The 14,778-nt window shown below is 43.3% G+C and overlaps 1 protein-coding gene across 4 annotated transcripts in view; it reads right to left on the bottom strand.

Moving 5' to 3' along the window:
- PHLDB2 (pleckstrin homology like domain family B member 2) overlaps positions 1 to 5,548 on the bottom strand; it is a 64,504-nt gene extending 58,956 nt beyond the window's left edge. Inside the window, exon 1 of one of the 4 annotated variants that reach the window (XM_063148222.1) lies at positions 5,488 to 5,548. The gene's annotated coding sequence lies outside the window, so the exon portion shown is untranslated. Of the gene's footprint in view, positions 1 to 3,404; positions 5,428 to 5,487 lie in introns of those variants that run through there. The other 3 variants (XM_063148218.1, XM_063148219.1, XM_063148220.1) reach the window with 3 other exon arrangements.
- Between the last annotated feature and the right edge of the window lie 9,230 nt (positions 5,549 to 14,778).

Raw genomic sequence — 14,778 nt, 5'->3', positions numbered from 1 at the left:
TGGCACTTCTACTATCTCTGACATTTCTATTCAGAAACTCCTACAGCAGTGTATTGCCACTCTTGGAAAACAGATGAAACCCCAACTGAAGCAGGGTGGGGACAAAAGCCCATCACTGGCACTGCCTGCACATCATTAGAGTTTCATTTGTTCTGCACAAGATCTTCAAATGATTAGGGTCTGTTTCAACTATTCCAATGAAAGACACATTGTTTTGGAAGCAAGAAGGCCTCTTGAATTTTCACACTCTGAACAAAATTTGGTGAGTGAGTGCTGATGGCTTCAGCATCTGGAGATTTCATTTTCCCACAGTATAGCACGCCTACGTGCATAAACAGACTGTTCCATCACCAAGCTCATTTACCTTTTCCCTGTGTAATCTGAGGACAATGTACTTACTCCTGATTAAATCAAACCTGGTTTTATTCCTGATTAAATCAAACTTGGTTTTATTCCTGATTTATTCTGCTTATTTACAAATAAAAGTCTTGATAGGCTCAATGGCAAAGTAAAACTCACTGGAATCTACTGTTTACCTCTGAAACACTTATATGGAAATTCACCTTTCCTCAAGCCCACTGTCATACTAAAACGATATATTCACAGAAAGGCACCTGCATAATTTGGTGGAGACTCTGTACCCATGAATGGACACATCTTTATGAGACAGCAAAGTCATCTCTGCCAAAAACTGGACAACTCAGCAAGGCTGTGATCTAAAGGTTGCCCTAAACATCCTTCTCAATTTCCTCCTCCTCCTACCCCACAACATAATACACTAGACCCCAAACTACACCTAACTTCTTGCCAGCATAGTCCTGAAATCTGTTCAGTCCCTGTCTTTTCAAGATATAAATCCTGCAACACATAGGTCTTTGCATGCAAGTGAGCATAAGGCCTGCTTATAGGCAGATTGTTTTAGTTCCTAAAACTCACAGCTTGGCACCTTCAGCAAAACTAAATGAATTAAAAATCAAATATCTGTGAATCATATTTGACTAAGTCACTCCCTTTCAACCCTGCAGGTTTCCGATGTGGAAAAGGGAGTGGCAGAGGAAGTCGCTCTTATGGCTTACCTCTTTCTCTGAGAAATTATCATGTTGATACTGGAGAAGAAGAAGAAATAAAATAATGCAACAGGAAACACCTGAGTAACATTATCCCACTCATAAACCACATATGTTTTACTGTAACAACCCACATGACTACTCCAAAAATTGCACTTAAATATGACATTTTTAATTATCCTTATTGTTATAACATGATTCTCTCCTATTTGATACAGATTGATGTTGCAGGCATTGCCCATCAATTGCTCTTTCCAATAGATGGACATAATAATTTTAATCAGGTCACGACAGCTGACAATTTTAAATATGCATCAAAAATGAAAACATTCATTACCATGTAAACATTATGGCTAGGTGACTACAAACTGAGGGTAGAGCCATTGACATATGAGACACAAATAAAAATGCTGGGGAAAATGCTGAAGCTTTCTAACTTTTGTGCCTTAACATAGCTACTCTTACCTGAAACTGAAACTGTCAAAGCACTAAGCACTGATTTCAATGAATCTAAACTAATTCACATGCATTTGGTAAGACAAGATATTAGACCACCTACTCAAACAGCATTACTTTAGTAGACATCACTGCCCCTCCTTACCTTAGAGTCACACTAACCACTGTTTCATCTGGAGTAGCTCACTGAGATAAGTTAAAGGAAGAAGGAGGGTTAATCCTTTTCTGCTGGAACAAAAGCCTCAGACAGGTAGAAACATACTAGAAGAAATTTCTGTTAAAACTGAACTCCTTTCATCATGCAGAAAGATATGGTTGACAGAGGACAAGCCAAACTCCAGCTATACTCATTTTTTCTATTTTGGTACTACTTTTCTGGTAGTTAAGTTCCAGAGTCAGTTATCTGACCCAATGACTGTATCATCTCATGACAGTAGTGACAAGCTCCCTGGTATCATTCCGATGCTATTTCATTAACTCCTTTGCTATTGAAAAGTTGAATATGCTTAAAAGATTTGCAAACTGAAACTTTAAAGTTTCACACAGAGTTGGCAAATCGAAAGCTCTGCAGTTGGGCTGCGACTGCTTACTGTGCAGACTAAGAAAACCCAAACCAAACAACATAGCTGGTGTACAAATAAATACATTTAAATACTCTAGACCAATTTCTCATTCCTGAAGCTCAATAAAACAGATTTTCTTAATCTAAAATTTCAGGAAGGGTACTGAGTGCAAAACAATTATGTATCCAAATTCATATCAAGCAGGAGCAGAATTTCTGTCTGTACAAGAGCAGAAAGACCTTAAAGAGAAGTTTCTCTGTTCCCACCCTATTTGACATGACAAATTTGCCCCTAGGGCACCCCTGACAAATACAATGAGAACAGGTAGGTAAGGCCCAGAAAATCTAAGCAGATAGAAAAACTAATTAAAACAGCTTCATCCACCCTTATTCTTTTTTCTTCTTGCATGTCCTTACCATTTTTCTCCCATCTATTGCATTTTCCCACTCTCAGGCAACCTTTGCCCGTGATCTGCTTTCCTCTGTGCTGACTTCTTTCACTGCCACTTTGTGCCTGTCACTTCCTTCCGTTAATCAGCTCTCTCTAGTGCCCATTTACTCTGACAGCTTCTGTCTCTCCTGTTTTGCTCATCCTTTTCTCCTCAATTTGTCTCCTTCCTGGGATGTTTGCCCCATATTTCCAAATGTCCCCTCTAGCTCTTTAACGCTTCTTCATTTCCCAGCAGTCTCAGGGCAGCAAGCATGCCCCCAGACTAAATGCTTCTCATCACACATGCTTGGCAAACCCCACCATGGCAGTGACAGCTTGAATGGCACCGCTGTGGCTGCTGTGCTGCCAAGCCATGGGTCTGCCTGTGCCAACACGGGACAGCATTTATCAGCAGGTCCCAGGACGGTGTTCCCTCAGGTGAGGCACAGAGGTGCTACACCTGCAGTTACACAATTTACTATATAACAAAGGAAGTTAAATGAAGTGGTTCACTTAAAAACTGACCCCACCTGCACAAGACCCGAGCAAGAAAAAAAACCTCAATCTTGGTCATATTTACACAGTTCACTCTACACTGTAGTCTCTGGAGGACCTTCTTTCTACAGGGGAAAAATTCCCTTGGATTTCTGTGGCATCTTGGATGTGCTCCACCAGTCTAAAACAAATCCTAAATGAACAGCATCTGCTCAAAACACCCAGAACATAATTTTATAGCTGCTTGTTTAATTCAGTGGAAAACACTGTTTGCCTTGCTGGCAGTTATTACACACCAGATTTAACCATTCATTTTAACAAATTAAAATACAAGTAATACACAGTGAACACAGCGTTAATCTCTTCATTAACAATCACCAGCGCTTGCCCATACCTACTTTGATTAATTCAGCTTTTCTCTGGATCTTCAAGTGCAAAAGACAAAAAAGATCTTAAATATCTTCTGTCCTTCTTATCCAACTCCAGCCTCAAGATGGATCAGCTACCTTTACCTCACCCAATCTCCACTTCCTATCTAAACCCAAAATACTTTTAAATTTTTCATTATGGGCTTTGTTGCTTCTCAACAATAGTCAAATGATGCCTTTGACTACTTCCAAGGATATGGTTGATAATTGTATCTGATAAGCATAGACAGTAACTGATATGGAAAAAAAATGGCCACTCTTCCTGCCCTGGCTGATGGCAAAGATTTCCATTTCCTCAGTAAAAACAGACACACTAATGAGCTGATTTAGCATTTGTCAAAATGGAAGCAGAATAAATTACTGGTGTGTTAAAGGAACTGTGTAAAATGAACTATATAGAAAGGGTAGGATGTCACTACTTGACAGCCCTAAAAGCATCTCTTTTTCTGTAACCCGGTTAGTTCAGACTACCCCTCCCCATGACAGCAAAGGTAGCTCACTGAGATTAGTTAACCCTCCTTCTTCCTTTAACTTATCTCAGTGAGCTCTCCCATCTTCTCATCACTTAATCTCCTTTCTTTACTACACTGCTTCCTTCTGCTGTGGGAAAGCAAGACCATCTTCATTCACCCTTTCCAATTCCATTCTATCATGCCTTACTTCCTCCCATCTCTGATCCTTTCCCATGTTAATAACTTATTTTTGAGAACATTATCCACAAGAATATGGAGAATGCAAAAACCAGAAAGTTCACTAAACATGAAAATCTGCAAAAAAGGTTGTTCTTGTGTCCTTCTTCCTCCAAAAGAGAGTGAAGGTGTGGCACAAAAATGAATATTCTCCATGTTCTGACTGGCAACATGTTCACCCAGATGCCCTGAAGATGCAGACACAGGATTCGGGCACGTGCAGAGTCAAGGCACAGAGACAAGATGACAGGTTGACAAGATAAGCATTTGGGGGGAAAAGGAACTGGTGACAAAAGCCATGTGTGTGAGATCAAGAAAGCACTCAGTGGCAGGAGCAGAAAGCCATCTCTTGAGTCTTTATGTAAGCGCAGATAGTCTATTTACACTTCTGGACATGGGTAAAATTCCTCAGCAGCTTTGGGGCAGGAGAAGGAGCGGAGACCGTAGTTTTCAACCCGCTGCTCCCTCTGATTGTGGGCAGATATCTTCCCAAGAAAAGCTCTGATCTCCGACTGAACTCATCACCGAGCGCGGGGCTCCGGGTGCCGCCGAATCCCACCCGGCTGCTGACAGGGCTACACGAGGGGGAACTTAGGAGCTCTGAATCTATCAGGGGAGATGGAGCCCAAACCCCCGATTTCCGTCCGCAAGCCGATCCGCCGTAACGCCGGGTTCCTGTCGCTAAACTCCAGCGATGCCGAGACGGCACCCATCGCCGGCTCAGCGCCGGGAACCCATGCCCGCCGGCACGGCAGCCCTCGCACAGCCGCAGGAGCCCTTATAGACCACCAGCCGAACAAAGGATCGCGGACAAAGAGCCTTGTCCCACGTCTTCCCCTCCACCAGGTAGATTATTTACGATGGAAAACCAAACCAAGCAAAGCCAAGCCCCGCCGTTCCTCCCTAGCTTCCTCGGACCTCGGACGGACGTCCCCGGCGCCCCCGGAACAGAGGCTTTGTTCGCCAGCGGGGACGCGGCAGAACCGGGGGAAACACCCGGACAAAGAGGGAGAAGCGTCTGGCGACGAAAGGGATAAGGAGGAAGGGAGCCCCGTCTCTATCAGCTGCGGGGTCCATGCAGAGCCGGGCGGCAAGGGGAGACTCCACCGCCCTCACCCGTCAGACGTGCGAAGGGACGGGAGGCGGGGGAGTGGATGGGGGTGATGGTGGCACAAACTGCCTTAAAAGTAGCCCAAAAAACGGAGACGGCTGCAAGCAGCTGAGCCGGCGTCAGCTCAGGCTCCTGTGTATCCGAGAGGGACCCTCTCCCCATCCCCGCGGGGCCCCGCCGCCTCCTTCCATCCTGGCGGCCCGAGAGGGCGTCACCCACCCCGCGGGACAGCGCTTCCCCCGCACTCACCGCCGCCTCCCGCCGCCGCTCCCAACACATCCCGCTCTCCGTCGCCCGCCCGACTGCAGGAGAGCCGCCGCCCCCGGGAGCCGCCCCCTGCCGCAGCGCCCGCCCCCCGGCGGGGCCGGAGCACCCCCGCGGGCTGAATGGTTCGCTCCCCTCAGGCCAGGGTCGCGGGAGCGGGGCAGGCAAAGGGCAGCCGCGATGGGGGGGAAGGGACGGAGCAGGGGGTGGGCGGACGAGAACGGGAAACGGGCACAGGGATGTCCCCGGAGGGGCCACCGTGGAGCTCTTCACGATCCATAAATATGAGTCGCCTGGCAATTTCCTGCCCGCGAGATTAGCTGAGCAAACAGGGCGGCGCTGGCAGGGCGCGGGCCCCGTTTTCCGTGCCTGGGGCGCGCTTTACCTGCGCCTGCCCTCCACCTCATCTTCCTCCTCCTCATCCCCGGGAAAGCCGTGTTTCAGAGGGGTCTGCCCTCCGCTCTCCCGATCCTGGAGCGGAGCCGGGTTGCCTCCGTTCCCTGACTGGGGCGACCCTGCTACTCACCCAGCCCGGGATCACACCCTGCTGTTGCTTCTGCCTGAGGGGTCCTGAAATTGAAGATTTTCTCTTACCTGAGAAAAACACACCCATGAAAGTATGTGTGTAATACATAGACACCCTCGTGTGTATACACACACACGGGGCTCCCAAAAGACCCCTGTCCAGTCCCCATGCATCACTGAAGGATGTAGCTGCCACCACCAGCTCTTTGCTGTTTCCAAAGCAGGGAACGGGCTGGTGAGACTGGCCGATCCTTGCTGGAGGGATTTTCACACCAGCACCAGCTCGGCAAAAAGTGTTTGCAAGAGCAGCGCGTCTGGCCCGTCCCGTGTTTGGCAAGCGGCTGGAGGTGCTAGGACCCACCTTCAGGAGTCCTGGCTCAGGAGACTGCTCAGTGGCAGAGGCAGCATCCTGCGGGCTTGGAGCTGTTGCAAAGGGGAAAGAAAAGGGGATAAAGCCTCCGGGGAGGGGTCGTCCCTCGCCCGGGATCACTGGGTGCTGGCAGCCCAGGGCGTATAACCAAGCTTTGCTTTCCGAGCGCCTGTGCAGTGTCAGGCTTGGTAAGGAAACGCCGGCGGTGAGAGATGCGAGCCAGCCTGGAGGACTCAGGGCAGTAAGCCAGAGTATCCTGCACAGAGATCTTGTTTCATGCTGTGTGGCCTCGTCACTTTACCTTTCCCCATTTGTTTCCCAAAGCGGGAATTCGGGGATAGCAGCACTTACCTGCTATGCAGGGGTCCGGCAGGATGGGTCAAAGCTCACCCAGCACTCAGCCGGGTAAGCCACTGCCGCGGCTGCTGCCTGTTCCGGTGTACCACGAGCAAACGGAGTTTGCTGTGATACACTTCCTGCCTTATGTATTCCAGGAGATATTTTACTTGGCTAGAACCATAACTTCACTACAATATAAACTTGGTAATAACTCATTAGTACCTGAAATCTACATAGTGATACCCACAATACTAGAGAATATTTTAAAAAATAATGCCCTTGACTGTCCTAGTGTCCCCTCTGGTTTACTATAAAAAGACAAGCATTGAGACTAATTACTCTAAAAGACCAGAACCTAGATGGTCTCTTCTATGATGCCTCTACAAATATCCCAGTGTTTCATTTTCCACTAGCATTGAACCTGGCTCTTCTGTTTTGTTCGCTGAGCAAGCAAGGCACTTAAAAAACAAAGGCATATGTGTGTAATAAATGCAGTTACAGGCATGCTCACAGTTGGTAGAACTGAAAATTGCTTTTAATCCTGCCACAGCCAGAACCAAAAGCAGCCAGCCTTCCCGTCATCTCACATGATCTTCCTTTCTTTTTAAGTGGGAAAAAACTGTAAGTAATAGTCTGCAAAAACCTCCCTAGGGACCGTGAAGCCTAGAAGTATGGAAAGCTGCAACTTTGCTCTTGCGGTCAAACTGTTACTCTGAAGGACTTGTGATATATCAGCTGAAATATTCCTTCACTTAGTTCCTACCCAGTAGGTGTGGAGGCAGCAAAGCCGGGTAAGGTAGACCATATGTTTCCCCTGCTACCTGTATGCAGTGAAAACTTTGCCTTAATCAGTGTGATCTGTTTATTTTCAGCAAAAGAAATACAAATACAGAATAGGACTTAATTCTAAAATAATAAGTACTCAAAATAATAATAAGTACTCAGCCATAGCTGAGGTTCTGAAATAACTTGGTAAGTTGTAATGTTCAACAGGCAAGAGTCTGGCAATATAAAACAACAACAAAAACTCCATCTTACATTTTATTTGTAGAAAATACTTAAAAATTAGGAAACAAGAGAACTTCCATAAACTAAAGAGCTGAAAACTCTTGTTGGAGCAAAAGAAGCAATGCTACTATTTTAAAAAATGTCAGGAAAAAGTATATGGAAACTTGCCTGAGAGCTACGAGTCGTAGATGGGTTCAACAGTCTATCTAGCTAGCATTAACAGTTTTCATGGCAATTATACTTCAACATCAATGGTACTGCATATCACAGAGGCTTTTAAAATTCTCCACCCTTCAGTATGCAAGCATGCCCGATAAAAGTTTGGTTTCCATGGTAATCCATATAAGTAGAAATTGAATGTGGAAATGTTTACAGAAAGCATGCTTTAATCAGGAGCACTGCAAATGGTAATAAAATGCCATTTTGTTACCATCCTTCAATGCCATGCTTCTGTAAAACAGGTGAAATCACTTCAGCTGCTTCAGAACTGAAGTAATCTCTGAGCAGGCACCCGCAGTCACAACCTCTGCATTACCTGGTCCTTTACCTTTACAGATTTTATCCACATCAGGTGTGGACAAGACTGCATTTCTGCCAAATGAGCCAGAGCCCACAGCTGGGAGTTGGTTTAGCCTTTTGTTACTTGTAGGAGGAGAGGCCATTCCTAGTCAGACAAAGCTGCTTGAGATAAAGCTTCCCATTGATGACTAGGTGTTGCTATACCCAGCCTTTTCTTTGGTGGCAAAACTGGCCTGGTGTCTTCCATTTTGTGCCTTAACTACTCATCTGGATTCATAGTCTATGATTTGTTACATTCTTTGGATGGGGTGATGCAATTATTTATTAAAACCAGATCAAGAAAATGATGCAGGTGAAAGCTATTCCTTCCCAACACCTCTATGTCTTCTGAAAAAGGTCCAGAAATTACTTGTATTAGAGTGATTGATGAGAACAGAAACAGCTAGATCTGAGCAGTTGTGCTTCAGACTGAACCTTTGTTTCTTAAACCAGCATCACCAACACACCAATGGATTATTAAGTTGCACACTTTTTGAACAAACCTGTTACAACAATTGAAGTAATAAGGATTCAGTTTTCCAGGATGTAACCAGAGCATTTGAAACCACCTGTCTATAGCCTGAAAAGCAGAACTTTGGGTGCAACTTCAAAGTAAGCAGTCATTCCTCTGCTGTAACTTCCTCAATGACATTTTGAGGCAGTGTAGCAGGCTGGATTCTAGGTTATGAAAGAATCTTGATTTTTAAGGCTTGTTGGGAATCTGCAAAATCAAAAAGCAGTGTGGAGGATGACTGCATTCATCAGTACCATTCTGGTGGAAAAAAAAATCACAACCTGCACTTACACTGGTCATCCTAGTTAAAAATCTAAAAAGGTCTTAATTTAGCACTCAACAGAAATGTATATCAGTAATAAAATAAGTTGGGGTTCAACCAGTGGAGTGTTCTTTTCACTTGTCCTGGAACTTTCTTGAACTATCACACAAGAGCTATCAAGAAGAAACTCCCTGGGGAAAATAAGTTACATGAGTAATCAAATCTCATGCTTCAGGGCACAAGTCAATTGCTGGAAGTCTCAAGAAAGGAATTTCCTTACACTCTTCCTTTGCACAGTTGTACATAATTAACTAGGTTGTAATTTCAAGGCAAAAAAAGCGATTATATTTTTTACGTTTTCTGACTCATCAGGCCCTGGCTGCTTTTGCAGTTGAATTCAGAGCTTAAGGGACAGGTCTGGTACATGAGTTTTGTTGCACTTCTGTGAGTTTTTGTCTAGATTTACAATACATTTGGGAGGTTTGCTTTTCCTTTATGCTGACTGCCCAGCCCACAGTATAACTCTGTTGCAGAACTACCATTAAAGGAAGACTAATTTAGACAGTTAATTTTCTGTAAATAATCAGTAGTTACCTTAAAAAAAATCTCTCTATAATTGCACAACTCATAATGACTCATTTAAGTAGCAGCAGTGTTGCATCCATAATGGCCTAAAGATATAAACAAGACAAGATTTGTCCGAGAGGTAACTATTTTTATTAAGCAACTTGACCATTTAATGCAATAAAAGAGCATGCTTTTTCTTCATTAAATAGGGTATTTTAGTAATCAAAAGAATTTTTCTACCACAGTATGGACATTGCTTCAAATCACAAGAGCACTCCCCTATTAGCTTGTGTATGGTTCTCTGTCTTCACAGCTGATTAATTGCTTCCCTTTCCTAGAATCAGTGTGTGCACTGGTCAGTGAGGGTGGCTTAGGGCTTCATCAGCCAGCTCTGCTAAGCTCTCTGCAGTACTAGTAAAGTGTTTTTTCCTGTACACAAGTACATTTTGAATACACGATCTGTGAGAAAACATAGTGAAAACTACAAGCACTAGCAAAACCTTGGCCAGTGCTCCTCATAGATGCCAAAGCAGTAGGAAAGCAGTTGGCACAAGACATGGTGCAAATTCTGTAGCTACACTGGTTTACAATTATAGTCACAGATTAGGACAGCTAATAGTTTTGTACTCAGTGGTTGGATACATTGGTACCTTCATTCCATAGTTGCCTTCATTCCCCTTCTAATCTTATATTTTACCCAGCAAGCAATAAGCTGATTCATAAGTCCTTACATGCACCGAAGTTTGGTACCTTATAATTTCCTTCTGATTCCAAGCCAGGGAAGTTTTCTATTCTCCTTTGAGCTCTCTTTATCAAATCTGGATGCATATATAACAGTACTATGGGTCGTGTCAGTAGGACAGTACTTCCTTTAGTTGGAAGTGAGATGAACTCTAAAGCAATTTAAGCTATTTGCCCAAGGTTACACAAGAAATCTCAGTGGGGACACGGTATGGAACAGAAGAACCAAAGTTACTACTTTAATTTCACAGTTAATCTGTGTAAAGATGGATCTCTTTGGGCTGAAATAAATTCTCATTTGTTTTCTTCCTCCTGCAAAAAAGTATTCTTTCCCTTCAAGTGAAATTAAATTAATTAATATGGAGTCAAAAGAGGTGAAACAATGTGTTTGTACCAAAAAGAAAGATGGTTGCCAAAGCTTCTTTCATTCTGTTTGGAGACATTTGGGCTTTTGTAAAGGAAAAAGCTTTGTCTAATAAAGTTTAGATAAAATATATTCCCACAACTTATTCATGAAGCTGTTTTTGCTGACAAGTTTTTATATGTGCATTCAGAAGGGTTGTAGAGGTTTTCTTTTCAGCAGATGGCCCCCAAATGTAGAATTATGTCCCATTAGCAGCACAAAGGATGACACAATATTGCTACTACTTTCTCACACTGGTAGAGGCAGAATAAGATGCAGAGATAGATTCTAGCCTCAGATTTCTGGATTTTTTTCTCCTAGCAGAAGCAGGATTAAAAGCATCTAAAAAATGTAAATTATAACAATTCTCTCCCTGCACAGCCCTTACGTAAGTATGCCTTAAATGCTTAGACAAAATATGCTAAACCCAAAGACAAACATCCTGAAGATGTGCTAATACCCAAGGTAAAATCAGCCTAAATCAAAATAGAAGTCAAATGACAAGCCACCACCACATGGCTTTCCCACTGCACTTGCGCCCCCTTCAACCCTAAAAGTATATCGGGATAGTGGAGAATGTTACAGAATGCAATACATTCCAAACAGAATAAGCAAGGGAAAGGGAACATTTTCCAGCGCTTCCCCGCAGGTATGGGTGCTGTACAAGCCTGGCTTCTGAGGCCAGGATATATATGCCCTGTGCCAGATTATTCTATATTCTGTTCTTCCCTTTCCTCCTTGTGTCAGCCCAAGTTTGAGTTACCCTGGGGAATAGTGGAGGACCATGCCCAGCCATCCTACAGGTAACACTGTTCCCTGTGCCTGCTGTTGGATGTGCCACCTGCCTCACAGGGTCTGTCACAGGCCAGTAACAGGACTGGGTTATGGCAGGCTGGGCAAGGGATGAAACTGTGGGAGGGCTCTGGATCACCTTGCTCTTTGTGCAGGCTGCAAACTGCTGGAAGAGCTTTTGGTACCTGAGTTTAGTGTAAATAAAGTAAAGCACTTGGGTACTTCAGATTCAGAACTCTGCATCTCTCCATCTGCCCATCCGGTGGTCAGTGGGAACTCAGCTCTTTAACCAGAAGCCAAAGCTTTAAATGGCAGCACACCAGCTAATGGTACAAGGTAAACTGAAAAGCAAATAAACACAGATATTTTGGGAATATGAGTAGTTTGAAAATGCTGCTTTACAGGAGCTGAGCCATGAAAAGTCTGCTGTCTTATGCACATGTCCTTGTCTACACTGGTCCCCACAGAACGCCTGTCCCTGTCCTACCGTGCAGCTCCTGGAGCTCGGGCACCCCTTTTCCACAGAGCCTCATATATGCTCTTTGCTCTGGGTTGCACTGCTGTGGCCATGACATCACACATTTCCCATGAAATTCCCACTGACTGATGTAGGATTAGGCCTGCAGGAAGCAATAAAATATGCTTGCTGATCCCACAGTATCATAGGAAATTAACATATGACAATATTTAGCACATTGTTTAAATAAATTCTAATTTTGTACTGTAGTTTAAAGACCACTGTAAAATCTGAGATAGGAAGCTGGGGGTAGTCTGGCTTCTTTGTCATAATGCCTTGTCTACATGTTCCTTTTTTTTTTCTTCTTTGTACTACTGAAACCTTAAAGCACTCAAGGGGAGGCATCTCAGTGTTGGTGAGCAACAACCTTCTTTTAGGTTGCAAGCTCCTCAGACCATCCTGTAAACTAGAAACCCATTTTAAACAAAAAGAGAAATGTCAGTGATACGCTTTGCCAATAGGACATAAATTACTAAGCAATATGAAATGGTGATCCAAAAGTAGCCCATAGGAGCTGGGCAATTAATACATAAAGAGAGAAGAGGAATGACAGCAGTTCCTCATTAGACTTAGAAACAGTTTGTCATTAGTGCATTTTTTTAAACTTCAGAATTTTAATGGGAGAAAAATGTATATTTATGCCTCCAATCTCCTCTTTAGTTAACGGAGGCTTCAGGTTCCCCCTCCCCCTTCATTTCTGGAGAGGCTGCCAAGTTTTCCCAGAGCTAAAAGCAACAACTTTCTGTTAAACATTACTTCATGCTTCTGGTATTAATCTAACAGGGGGCTGGATGAGGAGGAGGGGAAGTTGCAATGAAAGCTGATTTCCTGCCATGCAGTGGGAAATCCATAGAAAAATTCAGATCTAACACTAATTTTAACAGCTGGATGACTGCTTTGCCTTTTACTTGCCATAGGAACATACAACTGCATAGGGTTTTTTTGCTTATAAAAACAAACCAGATGTCAAGCAAAAGGCAAAATGAAAAGGAGGTATGCATTTGTAAATGCCCCAGTTAAAGCATTCTTTTTCCGCTACTCTAGAAATATCAACAAATTTTGCAAATTGTCTCTTATTTCTATTAACATTTCTAATATGAATATTCATGGAAAGAGAAAACATCCAAGAAAATTGTCTTGCTAATAAGCATTTCAACAAATATTTACTTGGGATGTGCTCCAGCCACCACTTTGCAAAGGGCATTAGTGCATTTGAGAATCACACAATAGAGACATTTAAATAAATCTTTTTGAGGGAGATGAAAAAATCATCACAAAACCAGTAGATTGTGAACACTCAAAATATATGTGAGAGAAAACTGTCCTGTAGCAGTCCTGGCTGTAGACAACATACAGCACAGAACTGTTAGCACATCTTTCAGGCTTGACTATTCTGTTAATAATTGTTTGGAGAGTGATGCACACAAACGTAATCCTTTATCTTGACTATTTAAAATAATGGCTGTTTTCTTCTTTCAATGCTTGTTGCTTCACCTGTTTCTTACACACCATGTGGCTCCAATCATGACATATTGTAGAAGATTTTTTACATTGAAGCAAAGAAACCTTCATACAGTACGCATACTGAAACTGAATGCTGTTTTGCAGACGAAGCAGGGCTATATATTGTGTGTGTATACAAGGAAGGACCTTTACCACAGATTATATTGATTATAAAGCTTTACCTGCCCGCTGATGCATGCAATCAACAGAACATGGCAGCTGTTTTTTATGTTCCTAACTGCAGCCAGCTGTTAGGCTGAAAGTGTTAGGTGACCCTTTTCATCAGTCCCAGGCTTGCATTAGGCAAACTGGAGGACTCTCAGGAGCAGTGATGCCTGAGAAACCCCAGAAGCTAACACCCGAAATATGAAGTTATGCTATGTGAGCAGTGAGGCTTCTCAAGGGGCAGATAAGCACAGGGCTGGAACATTTGATAGTCTGAAGTACTGATGGGCAGGAGAGACTAGGAATGAAGGCCTGGAAAACGAGGGAATGAGAAAAGTTCCTGTGGATATCACATTAGAAAGACGTTTTAACAGATGAAGCTGCTTAGGGTGTTGAAAAGGCAGAGACCTCTAAAAAGAAAATTGTTTCCAGTTTTTTTTATTTTGTGCTCCTAAACCCCAGGATGTTATGCATAGTTTTTAAGTCAACGGGACTATTGCCATTGCTCTCTCTGTAGTCCAAAAATTCCAGCTGGTATCAGGTTTTCCTTGTAATGGAAACAAGCTGGCAGAACTTCAAAGTCTTGATAATAGTTTATACAGAGAAAGGACAGGAACAGTTAGTTATACTTCCCTATTTAAAATGTTGTTTTCACCTCTCAAATTTTTTGTAGAAGTTGGATAGAATTTGGCAATGAAATGGTGCCACTTGTATCTGGTCAAAACTTAGGAAGAGAAAATGTAGCTGTACTGGAATTTGTTTGGGAAAGGTTATCTGAGAGCTCAACTTTTGTTAAATATGCCATGACCAGGGGCTATGAGCACCGTTTCATGGTGCTCATAACCCAAGTCATGGCATATTTAACCATATGCTCACCAGCCTTGATCACAGTCGGACAGCATTTCAATGGCTAAGAAACTGAAATGGAAGTTTGAAAAATAAGGATATATGAGTATCCTATTTCTTTATTGGAAAGCACATGCAATCCTGATAAACACTAAGACAGTATGAA

Source organism: Melospiza melodia, chromosome 2, assembly GCF_035770615.1.
Source record: "Melospiza melodia melodia isolate bMelMel2 chromosome 2, bMelMel2.pri, whole genome shotgun sequence".
NCBI classification, from domain to species: Eukaryota; Metazoa; Chordata; class Aves; order Passeriformes; family Passerellidae; genus Melospiza; species Melospiza melodia.
The sequence above is the reverse complement of the archived record's forward strand: the minus strand, read 5'-3'. Positions and strand labels throughout refer to the sequence as shown.